The sequence below is a fragment of the Scyliorhinus canicula genome, chromosome 6 (genome assembly GCF_902713615.1).
Source record: "Scyliorhinus canicula chromosome 6, sScyCan1.1, whole genome shotgun sequence".
NCBI lineage: Eukaryota > Metazoa > Chordata > Chondrichthyes > Carcharhiniformes > Scyliorhinidae > Scyliorhinus > Scyliorhinus canicula.
The window spans coordinates 137,922,810-137,945,405 of NC_052151.1; the positions used below are offsets into that span (position 1 = coordinate 137,922,810).

The window sequence follows — 22,596 nt, forward strand, 5'->3', positions numbered from 1 at the left end:
AACATGACACCATGATAGATTTCTCTATTCAACCACAAATTCTTCCATTGCCCCAATATGCCATCCACAAATTAAAGTCCTAAAGATGTTTCTTGCAATCAGGATTGTAATCACTGTCAAATTAGCTGCTTTCCAATCCCATTGGGATGTTAATCCATTTCAACATATTATAAAGGATTGCAGTGGATTTGCAACTTTCTCAGTCATCCTTTAGCAATTCTACTATGATTTAACAATTATGTTATATCTTTATCCCAAGTTACCAGTTTCCTCTGGTCCCTGTCCAATGCCTCTCTGCAACCTTTTCTTGCTCCCAGAACATTTGTCAGTGTCCTTTTATATTTTATGTCATTGTACAGTTCTGGTCCATCTTTGAGCCTGTTATCAGTTTCTTGATGCTCCTCTGGTTAATTCTGTACTTTATCATAAATCACTCCTTTTTGCTGTAGGTTTTACAGCTTTACACAACCTTTCATTTTTTCCCCCCATTCCCCCATTATTTTAATTATTTTAAAATAACCATGCCAATGTTATTCTCCTGTTGTGCAATCGCACCCCCCTCCTCTTTTGAGTGAACCTGCCTCCTGCGATGTGTTGCCTTTGTCTTTACCCTTTATGTGAACCACAAGCTGTTTCTTATATCGACCAAATGACCACACAATCAGGAAAATTGGCTCAAAAAACACAGTTTATTAATAAAACAGGACTTTTATCTCTATACAATAATATATGCGGCTCCGTACTAAACTACACCTAACAACTAAGATTACCTTTACTTAACTTCGAGTGACCGGCACTGTGCGAGTTAAGGCCTTTATCTGGGTCCACGTGGTCAGTTGGAAGTCTTGAGGTTCATCTCAGCTGGTCCCGTCCTTCAGGAATGATCGCGGGTCCTTGAACTTGGTTGTTCTGCTACAGTTGGATGCGCACAGGCCAATCCCTAGTGCGCAGGGCTTTTTATCCTTCATCTCTTTCGCGCCCTATTGGGCGGTCCTTACTCCAGGTCCAATAGAGCAATAGGGTTTCGATCTTAGCCAATTAGGGGGCGGATGCCTCGATGGCTGGGCGGGTCCTCGCTATCATTGTCCCAGGCCTGTTCCAAATAAGGGGGGGTTGGCACCGGTTAGTCTGCTATCGTTGATGGTCCTTAATGCGAATGCTCTTGTCTTTGGGAAAATAGTGATCGATCTTTAATGAACTGGGGGTTTCTTACCAGGTCTGGTTTCTTTGCACAAATCACAGAGGTTGTGTACCTGTCTATGTCCCAAATTGATCATAATTCCTGGAGCCCTTTGCAGGTGGCCATGTTAAATGGCTACAGATGGATATAAGAAATTGTCATACTTGTATGTTTGCAGTAATATTATTAACACCCAGGTAAAAATGCTTACAGATTGCTGCACAGTTGTACCGAGCGCCGATCTTGTTGCGCCGGGTGCACTGTGGGAGAGGCCCAAATCTGGCTTTGTGGCAGGTGCAAAACCACGCACATGTCATCTGATCCACACTGCCGCAAAACCGTGCATGGGTCAGCCGACCCGCACCACCTGCCGCGAACTGGACCATGCTCTCTCTTTGGCGTGATCCAAATGGATCATGCTCTGTCTGGGTGAACATATTTAAATGTTCCATTAGGCTTATTTATACACGGCCTATTCGTGGCTGCATTCTCTCAGCGCCTGGAAGTCACCGGCAGCACCTGTAAGACCTCAACCGGGCGCAGATTAATACTGTTCTCCACAAGCAGAAACCTGGCGCAATGGTCACTCCAGGAGTCTCAGAAGCCATTATTGCCCCCCAGGTGGTCAGGGGCAGGGCAGTATCCTGGCACTCCCCCTGACACCCTGGCCGTGTCAGGGGTCAGGGCCTGAGGGGACCATGCACATGAAAGGGGACATGAAGGGGGTGTATTAAGAGGCATCATTATGGTTGGATGGTGAAGCAGGGGGTCCTGAAAGAGGGCCTTCAGCAGCCTCATAATCAGGGTGTGCTCACGTGGGAGGCGAGTGTAATGCTCATACTGCAAGGGGTGGCACTGTTCATGGGTAGGGATGTGGGAGACCCTCATGCTCTCTTAGCGATGAGGGCACCTTTTCAAAATGGCGCCTCGATCTCTGAGGAGCAGTTCTCACCAGTAAGTTCATCTTTCCAGTGCTGAAAGCATTTCCAAGTGTGGACTAGACGGTGAGAGACACCCCAAGCCCCCAAAAATGACAAAGTGTAGGTGAATCCAGGTCTGGATCTCGTCCAGAAATCTGGTAGGAAACACCCCGCCAAACTCGGCCAAGTTGACACTTTAGTCATTTTTTGGGTGAATAGTACCCGATGTCTGCTATAGTTGTGATTTAAAAGTGAAGTAATCTGATTTTTGCAGGTGATGTATTTTGCTATAGATATTAAAAGCTATTTTACCTGTTTGCAGAAAGATATCTAACAATGTTGTAACCGTTTGAGCTGGGCTAAACAAATCAAGGCAAATCTTGCATCAAGAGACAAAAGAATGCTGTGTGCTTTGAGTGTAGCTGCTAGAGCTAATGGGAGGGACCAGGTATGTCTGGACAAAATAGTTGCTTCCATGGCTCCAGACTGAGCCAAAGGTTTTCAGCTTGGTCCTAAAAATAGGTTTCTTTCTTCAAAAACACTGCATCAAGATGAGCAACGAAAACCTGGTTGTTAATTTTATACATAAGTGGTGTTGGAAATATATGGGTTGCTTATTTGGAATGTAGAGGGAGGTTTCAGGAAGCAATTAAGATTTTGTACCTGTAAATTTCTTGGTTCATGTGCTCTGTTCAAATTAAAGTTTGTTTTCATATAAAAGCTGCCTACTGGTCAGTGTTATCACACTTTGTTTTTAAATTTAGAGTACCCAATTACTTTTTTTCCAATAAGGGGCAATAGCGTGGCCAATCCACTTAACCTGTACATCTTCGGGTTGGGAGGGGGGGTGGTGAAACCCACGCAGACACGGAGTGGATGTGAAAACTCCACGCAGAGTGACCCGGGGCCGGGATCGAACCTGGGTCCACAGCGCCATAGGCAGCAGTGCTAACCACTACATCTCCATGCCGTCCAGTATTATCACTCCTGTGGTTCAGTAACATTTCCTCAGTTTGCCAAATGCAAATAGTTGGGTTCTAATCTGGGATCTTAACCAAAATTGGGATTCTGGTCCGGACCCATTACACTCCAAAATATCATCCTTTCAAAGTCTACCCTTTTGAAATACATTTCTGACAATACTTTCTGTTATCTCCTCTGTTCTGGTTTCAACCTTAAAAGCATTAGCATTTTGAAACTCCAAATGCTACTGTATCGCGATTTAATTTATTTCATCCTTTTCATTTAGGAGAAAATCAGTATTTCCTTTCCCTGGTGTGTTTTCTCATCTGCTGTTCAAGAGAAGCTTCTTGAAAGTCTTTAGTAATCCCTATTCACATAGAGACTGTATGTCAAGATGATCACAATTGGGATCTCATACTGTTCCACTTAGTTCTATTTATCTTATGCTAAACATTAAATTGTCTTTATTTATGGTACTGATGTTTTTAAAAGCTGACAAATCAGACAATGAAACCACTATTCACAGGCTTATGGTATCTGCCATGTGTCTTTCTGCCATGCTGTTGTTTTATTTTTCAGTATACTACTAAATAGCCGTGTGAGAAACTGATGTTGCCACAATAATAGATATGTGGCTTAAAAATGAAGAGGACCGGGTGCTCAATATTTTAAGGGTACAAAGTGTTCAGAAAAGGTGAAGAAGGGAATAAAGATGGTGGGGTAGCAATGCTAATTGGAGAAGACATTACTGGATTGGAAACAGTGTTTGTCTTTGAGAGTGCAAGGAGAGAATCCATTCAGTTGCAATTGAGAAGCAAATACTGAATGGCCATACTATTGGGGTATTCTTCAATAGGCCTTTAAATAGTGACAGCAGTAGAGGACCAAATCCACAGGGAAATCAGAAAGATAAAAAATGTAGAGAGGCGATATTGGAGGGTTTTATTCAAATGTTGATTGGGATAGCGTTCGAGTAAAGGGCAAGGCGGTGGAGGAATTTCTGAAATGTTTTCAGGAGAGCTTCCTTGATGAGTATGTTCTTGGTCCAACTGAGCAGGCATTTCTGGGGCTGGTGCTGGGGAATGAGGTACATCTAGCAGAGCAAGTGTCTGTGAGGGAACATTTTTGGTAAGAGTGATCATTATATCGTAAAGTTTTAGAGAGGAGCAAGGTACAACTAAAGTAGAATTTCTAAATTGGAAGAGAGCTAACTTCATGGGCTGAGAGAGAATCTAGCCTGCGGTGGTAAAATAGAACCAAAGGCTAGCCTAACAGGAAAAATAGCACCAGATTATTTTTAGGTGCAGGCTAAGTAGATTCCCACAAGACACAAAGATTGGTGAACCAAAACAAATCCTCCTTGGATCATGAGGGAGATAGAGAATATGATGAAACAAAAAAGAGATGTCACGATTTATCGGCTGCGTCCTACCAGAATTGGGACGAGACACGACTGATAAATGCCGTGAGAAGCCTCTTCTGGGATTCCCAGTGGTCATGACATCCCACGAGATCTCACGAGACGTTGTGATCTTGTTCCCGCTCACAATGGGCAGGATTCTGACCCTGTTCGCATTGTTAAGTGAGTTTAACTACTGACCTAACAGCTCGCTTAACTATGCCCAGGTCGGATCGAACCAGCTCCCAGGATCTACCGGCCTCACTGAGGAGACCCAGCAGGACACTGTTTAGTACTGGTCCACACAAATGTGGACCAGGTGCAACGGCACCTGAGGTGGTTTCCCACGCTATTGGAGATGCCTGGGTGGTCAGGGACAGGGCAGGATGGCTCCCTGGGCACCTTGGCACAGCCAGGCTGATGGGGGCACTTCCTGGGTGGCACTGCCCAGGTGCTAGTGTGGCACTGACAATGGCCATGACCTGCGGGGGGGCCATGCCCATGAAAGGGGGATGAGGGAGGTATGAAGGGTCTTCCAAAACATTGGGAATGGGACCGTTGAAGAGTGGGCATTCTGAAAGGGGTGCCTGAAAAAGCAGGCCCTCAGTGACCTCATAGCATCGTGTCCTCACTTGGAAGGGAGGGGGGTGGTAAAGGGAGGGAGGTGTCCTCACCTGGGGGGATGGAGGGAGGTGTGGGGTAATGAGCATGTGCGCGGGGAGAGGGTGATGTCGGTGGGGGGGGGGGGGGGGGTAATGCCAGGGGCCGTGTGGGGGACCCTAGAGTGCACTTGGAGATCGGTCTACCCTTTCAAAATGGCGGCCCGATCTCTGAGAAGACCGTCTAGTCAGTGATTTCAGCTCCCCATTGTTGAAAAATTTCTAAATTAGGCTAGACCAGGAAGGACGGGGGGCTCCTCATGGCCCAAAAAATGACTGATGACTGTGTGGTTAAATAGCGGGTTGGATCTCACCGACAAAGCCGGCGGGAAATACCCGGCCAAACCCACCCAAAATGTCACTTGGAAACATTTGCGTTAAATCGTTGCCAGAGTGTATGAAGCATGCCAGACGAATTCGTCAAACGAGAACCAGATCAAATACGGTAAGTTTTTTTTAAAAATTAGAATACCCAATTATTTTTTGTTTTTCCGATTAAGGGGCAATTTAGCAAGGCCAATCCACCTAGCCTGCACATCTTTGGGTTGTGGGGGTTAAACCCACGCAGACATGGGGAGAATGTGCAAACTCCGCACGGACAGTGACCCAGGGCCGGGATTCGAACCCGGGTCGTCAGCGCCGCAGTCCCAGTGCTATCCACTGCGCCACATGCTGCCCTAAATACAGTAAGTTGAGTGGGAAAGTGAAGTGAAGAGAGTGTATGAAAATAGAATGGCAGCTAACAGCAATGGGAATGCAAAATTCTTCTGGGAGTTACGTAGTAAGTGGATAGCAAAAGGTCCAATAAGGGACAAGGAAGGGGATATTGGCTGAGAGCCACCGGGCTTACAGAATTTATTCTAATGCAACTGGTGAGAAAGGTACAGTGTTCACTCAATAATTTTAAGGTTCAGCTGATTTGCATTTCCATTGAAGTATCAAATGGTTTAAAACCATTCTAAAATGAGAGCAATATGTTGGTGTGCACGGAAATTTAAGTACAGCTTTTAAAAAGAATAAACACTTGTAGCTGAAAATTGCAAGAACAGTTTGAGAGATCAGTAGGTAACTAATGGAAAAATATTTGGCTCAGTCACTTGGCTATCAGACAGCTTAGACTGGATGTCTCGAGCCTTTTATGTGCCCATAATGTTGATAAGCCGCCTCTCACTGGAGGGTCATCTGGAACCTCATGATCTATGTGCAGCAGGTCACGTTGCTCATAGTGAGGCAACCCCATCTTGCTGATGCTAGATTTAGGATTGAACACCTACACTGTATAGCACTGATTCCTTAATCACAAAATGGTACTTTTTGCTAGTTCTACAGCAAATCATTCACTTTTGCAGAGATCCGTGCTCCTCCTGACCCAGTAATCAAATGAAGTGTGGACCACTGGCATTTAGTGCTATGACCCCCCTCACCAACCCTGTGCTCTGAATTATCACCAATACCCCTTCGCCCTGGTGATCCATTCATCACTTCCCTGAGCACATCAGCAATGGTAACGTTAGCTGATTTCCAATTTCACTTCACCTGTACGCTGCCCCCTTGATGGAAATAAGATGCAAGGTCCACTATCCGAGATGTCTTGGCCCCCTCCATTCTCAGGCAGTGGTTACTCCTCAGCTCCCCCCCAGCCCCAAGTACAGTAATTTGCCTAAAAATGAACATGCCCAAATTCCTGAGCCTATTTGCCCACCAGGATTTTTTTTTAAAAGAAGGAATAATAACCATTAGGCACTTTGAGTCTACCAAAAATCCAAAGCTTCATTTATATTGTAATGGAAAATGACAAGTTTGTTTTAGTACAAATATATTAAAAATTGTTCAGGGAATAGGTTTTCTCTGTAGATGCAGTAGCTGTTATAAATTATTGGAAAAAGTCAACATGAAAGCTCTGATGAATAGCCATGCCGTTTTCTTTAAAGAAATGATGTAGGTTTCTTCATGATAAGGAAAATTGTGCCTTGTTTTTGTCAACAGTATGGTATTTTATTAGCTGGTTGCTAATAGCCGCTTTCTGGCACCCTTGATATATAAATCCTAATTCAAAGTTTCTGGATGCAGGATAATTTGAAAGTGATGGTAGTCCAGTCTGTACCCCGTACATCGTAACCCTGTAGAATAATTAAAATGCATGAGGTAACCAATGCTGTAAACATGTTTTTGATTCAAACTGAAAGTTTTGAAAGTTCATGCACCAACTCAACAGCAATACAAAATGATCTCATCTGCAGAGTTTCAGCTGGACTGCTGCAGTAGATGTAAAGGTTTCATGGTGACGATTTGAGGGATAAGGCTTACATTCCACAAGGTTCCTTGAAAATACTCATGTAACAAACCCGAGAGTTATAGCGACTGTCATAAATGAAATTTAAATTTCACTACTTCTTTTCCCCCTCCCCCATTATATTCCCTCCTCTTTATTACAGATAAATGATCTCTAGTAATGTTCAGACATAGACTGCAGCAAGGTGCTGATAGTTAGTTGGACAGATGGAGTGATGTTTAACCTGTCATTACTCATTAAGATTGTTGCTCAACTATTTCCTCTGGGCATGTTTTAGAGAAATGCGGAACATACTACAGGCTCTGTGAAAGTACATTTCTGGAGCTTGGCTGACTATTTCTCAGTCCTTAGCTCTTGATATTGAGGGGTTTTCCCCATTGTTTCATCTGAGGATGAGGGGATCCCGAGTTATTGCAGGACCAAATGAACTGTTTACATAATATACTCCCTCATGACCCTATCTCTTCAATATTTTGAGCATTGTAGAAGAATTGATAAAAGCCACAGCCACTGCTCTCTGGAAGAAAAGAACAGATGGTTCTAATTTTAATCTCAAAGCAGAATACCTATCAACCAGTGTAAGGAAGCAGATGGTTAGACTTTTGTCAAGTGTTAAAACTAAGCCTTTTTTCAGCCAGAGCCATTTAAATAATAGCAAAAAAAGTGATAGCACAAGCTGACAGGACATTTTCATACATTTTTCATGGCATTTTGATGCTTTTGTTAAATTGGAAAAGCACTAATGCATGTGAACAAATACACAAGGTTGGCCAACATAAGGAACGACTTACCTTTTAAAGACAGATCACGATGATGAATACTGCATTAAAAACACAGCTACATTTGAAGGCTAAAAATATTTTACACTTACCTTTCAGGCTGTTTCAGCTTTCTCAGTGGGCTTTTCATTTCTTCGTAAACTGTCTAACCTGTGTGGTAATATGCCTGTGAATAGTATTGTGTATAGTTAACAATGCGACCTCCAACCAGCTGGTGGCATCAGACATCAGTCATGTGATGTGAGACACTCGTCAGTTGGTAGTAAGGCACACAACAGGACAGTCGCACATAGAGTATTAGAATTAGAACAGTACAGCACAGAACAGGCCCTTCGGCCCTGGATGTTGTGCCGAGCAATGATCACCCTACTCAAGCCCACGTATACCTATACCAGTAACCCAACAACCCCCATTAACCTTATTTTTTTAGGACACTAAGGGCAATTTAGCCTGGCCAATCCACCTAACCCACACATCTTTGGACTGTGGGAGGAAACCGGAGCACCCGGAGGAAACCCACGCACACACGGGGAGGACGTGCAGACTCCACACAGACAGTGACCCAGCCGGGAATCGAACCTGGGACCCTGGAGCTGTGAAGCATTTATGCTAACCACCATGCTACCGTGCTGCCCTGAGTAGTTCCAGGAGAGTTCATAGAACTCAAATAGTAACCTATTCTGTATAGTAATGTGTTTGTTATCTTTTTATGTGTTCATCAACAAATCATCGTTCTGGTTAAGTCGCCAGATGTTCTGTATGCATCATTGCAACGGCAAGGTCACAGAACATAACAACCTGGGCTTCTAAAACACCACTCTCAGACAAAAATGGGCATCTGGGGTAAAATCTGATTTTCATCCCCCATTTATAATGGGGAGCCAGACCTCAGTGGGGAAGCGCGTGCATGTTACACACTCGTCATTCACAAGCCACAAAACAGTCAGAAGAAAATAGTGCGGGTTTTAAATCTACTTTGGCGAACTTGCCTGGGATCCATCAATGTCGTGGGATCAACCGGCCTCCCCAGCGAGGCAGCAGCCGGTCACTGTTCAGTACTGGTCCACATGAACGTGGACTAGGTGGAATGGCACCCAGGGGGTATCCCGGGCTATCAGAGACACCAAGGTGGTCAGGGATAGTGCGGAACATGGACATCTTGGCCTGAAGACAGAGGACCCATAGAGGGGTGTCCTTACTTGCGTGGTGGGGGGGAGGTGGCGGCTGGGGTATTGCCCATGGGTGGGAGGTGTGGGGGACCTCCACAAGCTCACTTTGAGATTGGGGCACCCTTTCAAAATGGCAGCCCGATGTTCAGCTCCCCTGTGCTAAACAAAATTCTAAGTGTGGGCTAAACGGGTGACAAACTCCCCAGGGCCCAAAAAAATCACTAAGTGTAATTGAATAACGATGGGGAACATGCTGGAAACTCCCCACAAATGAACTTAGAAATTTTTGGGAGAATCGCACCCTAGCTTTCTGAAGGAATCCTTGGGCTTTGCAGCTCGGACTGGAGCGGGTCATCCAGCCAACTGCTTTCTGCTTCCATGCAAACTCCTCTTGTTAACCTGTTTCTCTTCGCTCAGTTCAGCCATTTATCTGGTACTTCATCCTGCTACTCACAAATACAACCCCCAGATAGGTCTGTACAAGCTAATGTGTGGATGCATATTATTATGAGCTTCTGGGGACAGAGTACTGATCAGGTCCCCTCCAGAGAATCATCTATAGACTGCAGTGTGCACTTGTAGGTCAGTGAGTGAAGAAATAAGACAGCATGGTAACACAGTGGTTAGCACAGTTGCTTCACAGCTCCAGGGCACAGGTTTGATTCCCAGCTTGGGTCACTGTCTGTACAGAGTCTGCACATTCTCCCTGTGTCTGTGTGGTTTTCCTCCAGGTGCTCCGGTTTCCCTCCATAGTCCAAATACACGCAGGTTAGGTGGATTGGCCATGCTAAATTGCTCTCAGTGCGCAAAAGGTGGGGTAGGGTTACTGGGTTAAGGGGATAGGGTGGGGTTGTGGACTTGGGTGTGGTGTTCTTTACAAGAGCCGGTGTAGACTCGATGGGCCGAATGGCCTCCTGCCCTGTAAAGTCTATGATTCTATGAAATAGAGGTAGGGAAAGTAGAAAAGGATGATCCTAACCCCAATTTTGGACATGGCTTAATGGCCATGCTGCATCCGAAAAGCAGTTCCCTGCAACACAGCATGGCCGATTTAAAAGCTGGGAGACCCTGCTCCAGGAATCTGCCCGGCTCGCAAAGCCTCCCAAGTTCTAGCACCATCTTGCAAGACTTTGCGATGTGAATCCCGCACATTGTGGGCAGGTTCACCTTTTCACAAATCTACACATTAGAGCAAGACAGCTAATCTTACTTTAATATGCAGATCGATCTGGAGTTACCGGAGGTGTAGGATCTATCTCCTTTGCCCCGGAGACTCGGGCGAGCGCTGTTCAGTACTGCTTTCCAGAAATGGGGACCAGACGGAACGGCACTCTGGTCTCCCAAGGGATCGGTGGCCCCCATGCGCATGTCCTTTGGGCAGAGTGGTACACTGGCAATGCTGATGCCACCCAGGCACCCTGGCAATGCCACCTTGGTGCAATCCTGGAACTGTCAAGGTGCCCAGGGACACTGCCAGGTTGGCATTGCCAAGGTGCCGAGCTGGCATTTTTTGCGTAGTGCGATCGGGCCGGGGGGGGGGGGTGCCCTGCGTAGGTGTTGGAGGTTCAGGGGACCTTCCCATCATGCGTTGATGCTTTGTCGAGGGTCGCTTCAGGGACCTCGGAGATTGGGATACCTCAGTGTATAAAATGGGACTGTGTGGCATCAGCTGCCTGTTTCCATTGAGGCCCCTTATCAAACGCGAGTCGCGTTTTAGAGCCTTATTTTTCTCAGTGCTGCAAATGCCTGGAAACAAGTGGCTAAATGCGCTCGCTATGGAACTTTGTTCGCATTTAGTCAAGTCGCACCCCTTATCTTCAATTTCATCTTTCCCACTCACACGGTGGCCTATAGCCCCAATTTGGAGGTCCTTCTCTGTGATCTGTATTTCTTCCTAATCATTTATTTGCACCGTTTCATGTATGCAGGTATAGAACATAGATGTTTTAAAATTCAGAAAAGTAAAGCCGGTGTGGGGTGAACTACTCTGTCATCTCCAGTATGCATATCAAGCTAGAATAATGGTGCCAACTTTTCCTTTCCATGGAAATCTGGGTGTAGGCACTTTTACCACATGTAATTGCCTTTCGCCAAGTTTTGTAGTGCTTCTGCATGTCTCCTGCAATCCATGTGCCAAAACACCAGTGGCTTCTATGTTTCAAAGTCAAAGTGAGAACCAATGTTTAAGTGCGGCTGATTTTTCTAGAGTTGAACCACTGCTGCACTCAACATAAATTAGACACACTTCAGTAAGGCTTAGCAGCTGTCTGGATCAGCTGACCAAAGCTGTAGGTACATTTTAAATTATTTTTAAAACCAATAAATTGCTGAAATCTAAACAAGTTCATGTTGAATCATTCCTCCAAGCTAATTTTTGGTGTGTTTTCCTTTTGATCTTTTGCTAATTTAATTTTGTTTTACTGGGCAATGACATGGCACCACTTGTGTGATATAATTAAGAAAGCAGCCATCTGTGTGCATGAAGAAGTTTAAATTTAGCTGCTGTCAACTATTGGCAGTGCAATTACTAATTGGGTTGCCACCTTGTGATAGCAGAGGAAGGCATATTTTTAACATTCTGTGCAAAAGAACTTTCAGCTGAAAGAGTTTGTGAATAGATTATAATTTTGTCAATTCCACAAAATGTGAAAATTATGAACATGACACAGGCCCGAATTTTACAGCTGGTGAGGAAGGTACAGTGGTTGTTAGTCACTTCACTGACTACATAGTTTTCACTGGCTTTTGAGAAAAGACTTGCTGTCATCGAGTGTCTTCTTCAGAATGGAGGATCTGTAGCATTTGTGAACAGAATAAGTAATGATGTAGCTCTTCAATCAGTCATGTTGAAGAATTCTCACTGAGAAATGTGAGTCTAAACCACAAAATATAAATCATTTAAATCACGTACAAAATAAAGATTGGGAATGAAATATTGGACAAAAGGGGCAAACAGGAAAAGCTTAATAAAAGTATTTCTTTATATCTCCAATGCTACTAAAATTCTGAAGGATGAGATGCCATATTTGTTAAATTAAATTTTCAGGGCCAGAAAGATTGTTTGGCAGTCATTATAACTTCTGTTAAAAAGGCAGCAGCTTTAACTTTTCCTGTCATATTTTGTGCTTAACATATGAGTAAAGATCATAACTTCAGACCTTTTACATTTGTTTCAATGCCTGAGGTACTCTTTCACAGCGCGGTCCTGGCCTCTGGTCACTGGCCGTGTGGAGTTTGTACATTCTCCCTGTGTCTGTGTGGATCTCACCCTCACAACCCAAAGATGTATAGGGTAGGTGGATTGGCCACGCTAAATTGCCCCTTAATTAGAAATTATATATTTTTAAAAATGAGGTACTTTCACAGCACAGTTTGAGCATTGCCGGGTAACCAGGGCAGCATCTTAAGGATTATCATGTTTAACAGAAAATGTGCAAACTCTGGATGTTGCTGTCTGATTTCCTACATAATGCTGGTAACCTTATCGTTCCCAGTGCAAAATCTGCACCATGGTGGATGGTGGAAAGAGATTAGTGATAAGGTTGAGGGAAGACTGGAACAAGTGGAATCAGTCCTCTTGAACGGATGTGGAAATTTTGTTTGATGGACTATTGCAGAATATCATGTAGTTATTCGGCATTTCTATCAGGGTAGCCAATGGAAATGGAACATTGTGTGGTAGTAGAATGTAAAATGTCAGTTGAATCATAATGCAATTGTGTGATGGTAATTGAAATCTCCCTTGGAATTCAGAATTGGTACAGATATTGAAATGCTTGTGAGGAACAACCATTTTTTTCCCAACTCTGGCATCCAATTTCATCTTGATTGTAAAGTGATTAAGATTCATTTTTGAAAGCTTGGTATCATTCTGAGCTGTACTCAATAAAATATCGAGCAAGATTAAAGGTGAATGATTCATTCCTACCAACCTTTCTATTTATGTCTTGCACTGATGTTTCTATCTCTGATATATTGGTCATAAATATTGTACAGGTAACAGCTTCCAAATAGACTACAAATGCAGGAAGCCCTATGACTGCCATCCTGACCTGAAATAGTAAGCTGAAGTGTATGAGTGACAGGTTTTTCATTGCTTTTTCAGTGTGCAATAATTGCCTCCAGTCATTAAACAACACGGGACAATCTAATTTTCTGTTCTTTTCTTGATGGTGCAGAGAGGTATTAAAAAGAAAAAAAATCTCATCCCAGAGTGCAGATAGAATGATTGACAGAAATGATTGTATGATCAGGGTGTAAATTCGTATACTTGACCATCTGTCACTCAGGAATAATTTCCTTTGTTCACTTTTTTTGAACAGCAAAATTAACTGATTGAATGAGGTGGACAACTCTGCCTGTTTTATAATCAAATCCATGTTTCTGCTAAAATTAGAGAATCGGCGAATATCCACCCCTAGGCCCCTTACACGATTTCGGAGGAATAGTGCAGTGTCATACTTTTGGTAGGTTTGATGTGAGTCCAACATTAATGTATTGCTCGTACCTTCAAATATTTTAGAGTAATTTGGATTTCATTGACATAACAACCAGATGGTTAGCTACCATGTATGTACCAGATCAGGTGAAAATTTACATCTAAAATTGACATTTTACAGTTAACATAATCACAAGCTTTCCCAAATATTTTGTTCTTTTTATGACTATGTGGCTGAAATTTTGAGCTCTGTGGTACTACAGCTTCAGTGCCATTGGTATCATTGTACTACCAAAATGCTGGCTATAATGCACATCTGACACCATGTTAGTGAGGGCATTGGGTGGGTGTTAGGTGCATGTGTTTCAGGTGTGCAGTTAGTTGATCGCTGTGTCAGTCAGTGCGTACTGCTGATCTGCCATTTTTGACCTTGTTGCTTCCAACTATTGCCCCGCCTGAAACATGCACAAATGAACAAGCGTTCAGGAACACGAAAGACCAACCAATACTATTTAAAGGGATCATCAACAATTTTCAAGTTACTTTCTATTGGTTTTGCTTGAGTTTGTAGAAATTCTGGGTAATTTGTAGAATTGGTTAAAGTTGGCGAAGTTAGCCGGGATGGTGATGCATATGAAGAACATGGGTTCTTAAAGATTTGTAGTCAAGCCACTTACTCCTAGTATTGGTTCTGGAGTTACCATTTCTCTTCATCAGCAACATGAGAGGTTATGGGGCAAAGGCATCAAAGAGGAGAGCAAGTTGCTTGCAGAAGGAGGAGAAGGAAGTGAAAGAGTGGCTTTCAGAAGCAGGCCTAATGTACCCAAGATCTTCTGTGAGCATTTCCCTTGCCCTCAACCAAGGCAGGAATGTATGATTTCTGCACGTTACAAAGGAGCTGCTCATCTTGCAACCAGACCTGCAAACTCAGATGGGGGCAACAGTGTTGATGCCAGAGGCAGAAGGTGTCTATGGCCCTGAATTTCATTGTGCCGGGTTGATTCCAGCTGGAACAGATGACATCTGTATTATCTCCCCCGTTCACTATCAGAGACGTGACGGTACTCTTTATGCTTGGGAGAGTAGAGCTCATCCTGTTCTTTCTGAACCCAGATGGAACTTCTACGTTGTCTCATCTGAATTTCCCCATGCTGTATGGTGTCATCTACTCTAGGTAATACAGGTTAGCGTTGAAGTGTGCTAGCTTTTCCCCATTAGGCCCCATTCTGAGACGTGCAGCCACTCAGCTATGCACTTGGTGCTGCCAAATTTGCAGGCTGCCTTACATGCTGCCCACATCACTATGAAAAATGAAATGAAAATCGCTTATTGTCACAAGTAGGCTTCAATGAAGTTACTGTGAAAAGCCCCTAGTCGCCACATTCCGGCGCCTGTTCGGGGGGGCTGGTACGGGAATCGAACCATGCTGCTGACCTGCTTGGTCTGCTTTAAAAGCCAGCGATTTAGCTCAGTGAGCTAAACCAGCCCCCTATGAAGGGGCAACGGTCAATTATGCATCATAAATGCCAGTGCTCGTTTTCCAGCTTTACCCAACATTTCCCCTCTTTATTTTTAAACATTTAAATCTTAGTTTCTGTTCCATCTTATTGAATGGGTCTGGCTAATGGCTCCAAATGGACTTTCTTTTTCTCCTGCGATATTTCTTTATTATTAGTATAAATGAAGGTTTTGCAGTAAATGAAGGCTTTCCAATGGTCAAATGGCAGGGAACCAAATTTTATAGGCTCCTAAAATTCTATTTATCTTCAGTGGCATTCTCCGCAGTCGATGAAGAAACTGCCACCAGTCATCAACTGTATGACAGGCAGGTTACAATTTGCAAATGTGGCACAATATGCCTATACCTGATAATAACTTAATTTGCTGCTACCAGATGCCAAGGAATAACAACACCGAGAATTGTTATCCTTTTGGAGAGGGTAGAGAGGTAATTAATTATGGTGAAGAGCATGTTATAGCAGAGCCTAATCGCTTTCTCTTGCTGACAATGCTATCCATTGTGGAGGCAGGATCCAACTGTTTCATTAATACTAAATTTGACAGTGATGTTTACAAAATGTATTTTGTGAAGCTACAAATCATAGAACTGCAGCTGTGACAGCTCCCAGTGGCATTGAAAAATTAAGTATAAAATGTGATTAATTGCTCAATAAATAACTTTGTCTGCTAAAACTCTGAAAGAAGTCCTCTAACAGAGAACCCAGAATAAACAGAGGGAAGGGATGTTGTAGAGCTTGAACAAGATGTCTCATGGGTGTCCAGTTCTCACCTTCGGATAAGGGATCCTTAATTTTTGTTCCGCTATTTGCTGGTGGCTCCAAAGGTATCGCACTATTGGTGCTGATATTGAGGGTGTAATGCCAGGATTAATTTGTATGCAAAATGGAGGTGGGCGTGGTACAGAAACCTTATGTTATATTGTGCACCAAAGTGCCAGTAATGGAGTATGATATCTGCAGAGAGCTGTACTTGCATCCACTGTAATTCTGGGTCGGAGAATCCCAGGGGGGGGGCGTGAATCCCGCCCCGCCGCTCTGACGCCGGCTGCTGTATTCTCCGCCGCCATTTTTCAGGCAGGGGCGGGTATCACGCCGCGCCGGTCGGGGGCCGTTGGCAGCGGATCCCCGGCAATTCTCCGGGCCCCAATGGGCCGAGCGGCCGTCAGTTTTTGGCCAGTCCCGCCAGCGTGAAATGGACATGGTCCCACACGGCAGGACCTGGCTGGGAGGCCGGCTGGTGCAGTCCTCGGGCGGGGGGGGGGGGGGGGGGGGGGCACAGTTGCCTGGCCCGCGATCGGGGCCCACCAATCTGCGGGCGGGCCTGTGCCGTGGGGGCACTCCTTCCGCGCCGGCTTCTGTAGGGCTCTGGCATGGCCGGTGCGGAGAACACGCTGGCTTGCGCATGCGTATAACCACGCCGGCGGTTCTGCGCATGCGCTAACTCGCACCGGCCCTTCGCCGCCTTTTGGCACGGCGCCAACCCCTCCGCCGCTGGCCTAGCCCCCGGAAGTGCGGAGGATTCCGCAACTTCTGGTTGGCCCGATACCGGAGTGATTCGCACCATTTTTTACGCCGGCGTCGGGCCATCGAGGGATTCGGGATAATCCCGACCAGGATGCCTTTGAGTTTTGTTAATCAATAAGAAACGTCATTTAGAAGTTGCTAAAGGTGAAAATTTAAGCTTGCCTTAGATAAAAATTGCTCATGAATCCACATGAAGGACCTTAATGCGAACTGTGTTAAAGCTTCTTACTTGATGCAATTGAATAAAAGTTTTGTCTCACTTCCTATATGTTGAATTCCTAATCAAAGTTGGGGTCATTGTGGAAAGGTCACAGTAGAGACAGAGGGCAGGATTTAACAGAAACAGTGCCATTTTGGGCATTGGCGGGGTGTTTCTCGATGGCTGCGTTGACAAAATCACGGCACTAGTGCCAGAAATGAACTCCTACGATGTTCTCGCCAATACTGGCTGTCTTGCTGACCGATTCGCCAGACTCGCACCTTGGTGTCTTGCCACTAACAAGGGGCAGCTGCTTTTAAATGCTCCCTCACCACTCACTCCCAGTCAACACACCATCATGGCACCACTCAGACCTGCTCCTCACTTTGGCTATGCTGACTTGGCCAGTCTCCTGGACGCTGTGGAGGTGAGATCGGAGATCCTGTTCCTGCACGGGGCCTGGAGAACCAGCAGTAAGGCCACTAATACAGCCTGGGAGGCAGTGGCAGAGGCTGTCAGTGTGGGCAGCATGAACAGAAGGATCACTGTACAATATCAGAAGAAACATTAAAGATAGAAGCAGGAGGAGGACATTCGTCCCTTCGATCCTGCTCCGCCATTCATTACGATTATGGCTAATCGTCAAGTTCAATACTCTGATCCCGCTTTCCTCTCCCTATCCCTTGATCACTTTAGCCCCAACAGCTATATCTAATTCATTATTGAAAGTACACAATGTTTTGGCCACAGCTACTTTCTGTGCAGTGAATTCCACAGATTCACTCTCTGGGTGAAGACATTTCTCCTCGCCTCAATCTTAAAAGGTTTACCCCTTACCCTCAAACTGGGACCCTCTAGTTCTGGACTCCCCACCATCGGGAACATTCTTTCACACATTGCATCTACCCTGTCTAATCCTGTTAGAATTTTGCAGGTTTCTATGAGATCTCCTCTCGCTCTTCTTAACTCCAATGAATATAATCCTAACTGACATAGTCTCTCCTCATAGGACAGTCCCATCATCCCATGAATCAGCCTTCTAAACCTTTGCTGCACTCCCTGCATTAGCAAGAACATGCTTCCTCAGAAGGACTTTGGCACATTGGTTCTGGAGAATCGTGGAGGCTCTGGACAAGCACCGCCAATGATACGCCAACGGCATTTACTGTACATGCATTCTGGAACGCATTGGCGCTGTTGTCAAGGCAATGGGGAATTGCAATTTGGTGTGAAATCAGTGCCCGATTCTCCACCTAATTGTGTTTTCCAATTCCGGTGTCGGCCAACAGAATCCCGCCCTTGTACCACACCTCACAGGTTCCTCAACAGAAGTAGAGGACAAACCTGAGAATTTGTTATCCGAAATGATCTGTCCATCAAAGTGTGATTTGTTCCACGTATCAGTGCCATTCTCCATCCAGGAGCTGCAGCTGTGCAGTCTCTCCCACACGGCCCAATCTCATCTGAACCAAATCCTGGCATTCACCTACTGCACTGGCGGTCAAGGTGCATTTGAACATACTTCTCTTCCAGCATGTTTAACCCACAGTGATATGCCAGTTACGTGCAGCACTCCCCACACCAGCAACAAAAGCATCAGCAATCTGCGAAAGCATTTCTTCAATGACGTCATCAGTTGGCCCATTTGGATCAGTGTCGCGCACAAGTTGTCTTGCTTCAAATCGGATTGCCGTATGGAATTGTATGCCCCCCCCTAAATGCAGTGTTCCGGCACCCAGGTATCTTAGAAAAAATTGTCCTTCTTTCCAGCTACAGAAAAGGAAGGAAACAGCAACAGCAGCCTCCAGGCATCTGCAGCCACCAGCAGGAGCAAGCAGCAAACACAGCCTGCAGCTTTGAAGTGCTCTCACAACCAACAAGGTCAATTCCTTATTAGCAACAGACTTCAGCTGTGAAGCTACAGTTTGCTCGCAGTGAAAGGGAGTTAAAGTGGCCTTCAGCATATAACCAAGAGCATGGCTGTGTCCTGGAAGTGTTCGGCAGCCAAACAGGCAGCAGCTCTAGTTGCCCCTGTTATGGGTATCCACAATATTTAAAGATGACCTGTTGGCCTTAAAGACTAAAAGCCCCTCAGAAACTTCCCCTCCCTGGCCCAGGGGAGACCCGCGACCTGGTACACTTCAGCCACCCTGACCGAGCACTGGAGCAGCAACTCCAGTCCCCTTGAGCTGAATGCCAGAAAATGGAAATAGCTCCTCCATTCCCCTCAGCAGCCATTGTGCCACCTACACCTTTTTAAAAAGGAATACTAAACAATGGCCACGTGATTTCTCGCTGAGGAGCCGATTCATTCCTGGGAAGTAGTTACTTTTGACTTCAATCTCACTAATGGTATAGAAATTGGTGCTGATTGATATGCACGCCATATTTGGGTGTGATCCGGAATTCGCCACCAGGAGTGGATCTTTTTCTTTATTTAACCGGTGATCCGCGCTGGGTGCAACTCAATGATTAAATCATACCCCAGGGATGGGAATTTCAAAGAGCAGTGTGATCCGGGCCCAGGGAAGGAGGGATTTGAAAGTCACAGTCCTGAAGGTCTTATTGGCATCCCAATGCTTTTATGAGAATTCAGAATTTTGTTCATTCATTCATGGGACGGCGACATTGCTAGCTACAACAGCATTTATTCCCGTCCCTAATTGCCCATGAGAAAGTGGCAGTGAGCTGCCTTCATGCAGTCCCTGTGGTGTAGGTATACCCAGAGTGCTGTTAGGGAGGGAGTTCCTAGATTTTAACCCAGCGACCATGACGAAACAGTGATATATTTCCAAGTCAGGATGGCGAGTGACTTGGAGGAAATTTCCAGTCAGGAGTGTTCTCGTGTGTCTGCAGCCCTTGTCTAGATGGTGTAGTGATCTCTGTATGTGTTAATCCATGTTCAGTTAATGTAAAATAAGTACAGACAGATATTCACCAGATGGCAATGCTAACAGGATCTATATAAGGAGTTTCCCTCTCTTTCGTCAGTTAGTGTGTGCGGAGAACAGCTAGAGTGAAGATGTGATCAGATCAGAGTGTAGGGTATTATTGTAATTATTATTTAATCTCAACTTACTTGTTTTACTAGTTTGGTATTGAAGTGAAAGAACTCATGAATTTATTATATATTACTCAATAAACATTTTGTTGTCATCTGGAAGAACAAAGAACAAAGAAAAATTACAGCACAGGACCAGGCCCTTCGGCCCTCCAAGCCCTGCCCATTCATGTATCGGTCTAGATACATCTTAAATGACGCTCTCGTGCCCACCTCTACCACCTTCGCAGGCAATGTGTTCCAGGCACCCACCACCCTCTGCGTAAAGAACATATCTCCCTTAAACTTTTCCCCTCTCACCTTGAACTCGTGTACCCTAGTAATTGAGTCCCCCACTCTGGGGGAAAAAGCTTCTTGCTATCCACCCTGTCTATACCTCTCATGATTTTGTAGACCTCAATGAGGTCCCCCTCAACCTCCGTCTTTCTAATGAAAATAATCCTAATCTACTGAACCTCTCTTCACAGCTAGTGCCCTCCATACCAGGCAACATCCTGGTGAACCTCCTCTGCACCTTCTCCAAAGCATCCACATCCCTTTGGTAAAGTGACGACCAGAACTGTATGCAGTATTCCAAATGTGGCTGAACCAAAGTCTTATACAATGGTAACATGACCTGCCAACTCTTGTACTCAATACCCCTTCCGATGAAGGAAAGCATGCCGTATGCCTTCTTGACCACTCTATCGACCTGTGCAGCCACCTTCACAATGGACCTGAACACCCAGATCTCTCTGTACATCAATTTTCCCCAGGGCTTTTTCATTTACTGTATAGTTCGCTCTTGAATTGGATCTTCCAAAATGCATCACCTCGCATTTGCCCGGATTGAACTCCATCTGCCATTTCTCCACCCAACTCTCCAATTTATCTATATTCTGCTGTATTCGCTTGACAGTCCCCTTCACTATCTGCTACTCCATCAATCTTAGTGTCATCTGCAAACTTGCTAATCAGACACCTATACCTTCCTCCACATCATTTATGTATATCACAAACAACAGTGGTCCCAGCACGGATCCCTATGGAACACCACAGTTCTCCATTTTGAGAAACTCCCTTCCACTACTACTCTCTGCCTCCTGTTGCCCAGCCAGTTCTTTATCCATCTAGCTAGTACACCCTGGACCCCATGAGACTTCACTTTCTCCATCAGCCTACCATGGGGAACCTTATTAGATGCCTTACTGAAGCCCATGTGTATGACATCTACAGCCCTTCCCTCATCAATCAACTTTGTCACTTCCTCAAATAATTCTATTCAGTTGGTAAGACATGACCTTCCCTGCACAAAACCATGTTGCCTATCACTGATAAGCCCATTTTCTTCCAAATGGGAATAGATCCGATCCCTCAGTATCTTCTCCAGCAGCTTCCCTACCACTGATGTCAGGCTCACCGGTCTATAATTATCTGAATTATCCCTGCTACCCTTCTTAAACAAGGGGACAACATTAGCAATTCTCCAGTCCTCCGGTACCTCACCCGTGTGAGGTTGATTTCGACTTATTTCTAATCGGATAGACTTTGACTATTTCTAATCGGAATTCAGCACAACTCGGCAAGACAAAAAGGGTAATATTTATATTACAATTTAGTAATATAGCATGCTACCAGGTAAAAACAAGCTTTAAGAAAGACGAGTAAGAAAATTAGAAAAGAAAAGATAAAGTTCAGATACTGACTGTTCAACTGTGGAAGTCATCGCAGCAAACGGATCCTCGACAGCAAATTGATTCGATGGACCAAGTGCAGGCTCCCAGACATCTGAAGACTACCGGTAACTTAAATCTTAATTGGGAGTTATTTAAACAACAATTCTAGAAACTCACGATTTAAATACAGCCTCTGAAGCTAGAAGCATATCTTTGCTTCTGCCCCTGACCGGTCAGCAAGCTATTGAAATTTATAATTCATTCATTTTTGCTGAAGGCGAAGATGGAAGTAAATTCGGGTTGATCGTCGCAAAGTTTGATGATCATTACAAAATGCAATCCAATGATTTCACAAGTGTTTACAAAATAATGGAGAATCCATCACTAGCTTTATCACTGATCCTAAACTTCGAGCCCAAACTTGTAATTTTGCTGATTTGCATGACTCTTTGATCAGAGATCAGATCGTTTATGGAATAACGGGCGAAAGTCCAAGAGAAGCTCTATTATGGCAAAATGACTTAACTTTAAAAATTGCTATTGAAAAGTGCGTCTCCAATGAGCAGAGTAAAAACCAATACTTAGAATTTTATCCACGAGAAAAAGGCTCAAGTCCACCACGAGGTTGAGAAAGTTAAAATGGTGTCACAGGCAGCAAAGAAGCACATTCGAGACGGCAGCTATCTTGCACACGCACATTCCAACTCGGGACATGCGCAGTTCGTACCGAGACTCAACAAAACAAGTCTGTGCATGAGTGAACGTCACTCATGAGTAAGAGGCAATGTCATGACGTGCTGCAGATGTGGTATGGCCCACTTAAAGGGAAATTGTCTG

General features: G+C 44.7%; 1 protein-coding gene and 1 long non-coding RNA gene across 6 annotated transcripts in view; one reads left to right on the forward strand and one right to left on the reverse strand.

Annotated features, from left to right (window-relative positions):
- Positions 1-22,596, forward strand: part of LOC119967520 (kelch-like protein 29) — a 499,347-nt gene that overhangs the window by 158,633 nt on the left and 318,118 nt on the right. The window lies entirely within an intron of this gene.
- Positions 6,956-21,975, reverse strand: LOC119967522. The gene is made up of 3 exons (XR_005461012.1): positions 21,790-21,975; positions 8,286-8,359; positions 6,956-7,241 (listed from the first exon to the last, which is right to left on the reverse strand). It is a non-coding gene; the product is annotated as an uncharacterized LOC119967522 (long non-coding RNA).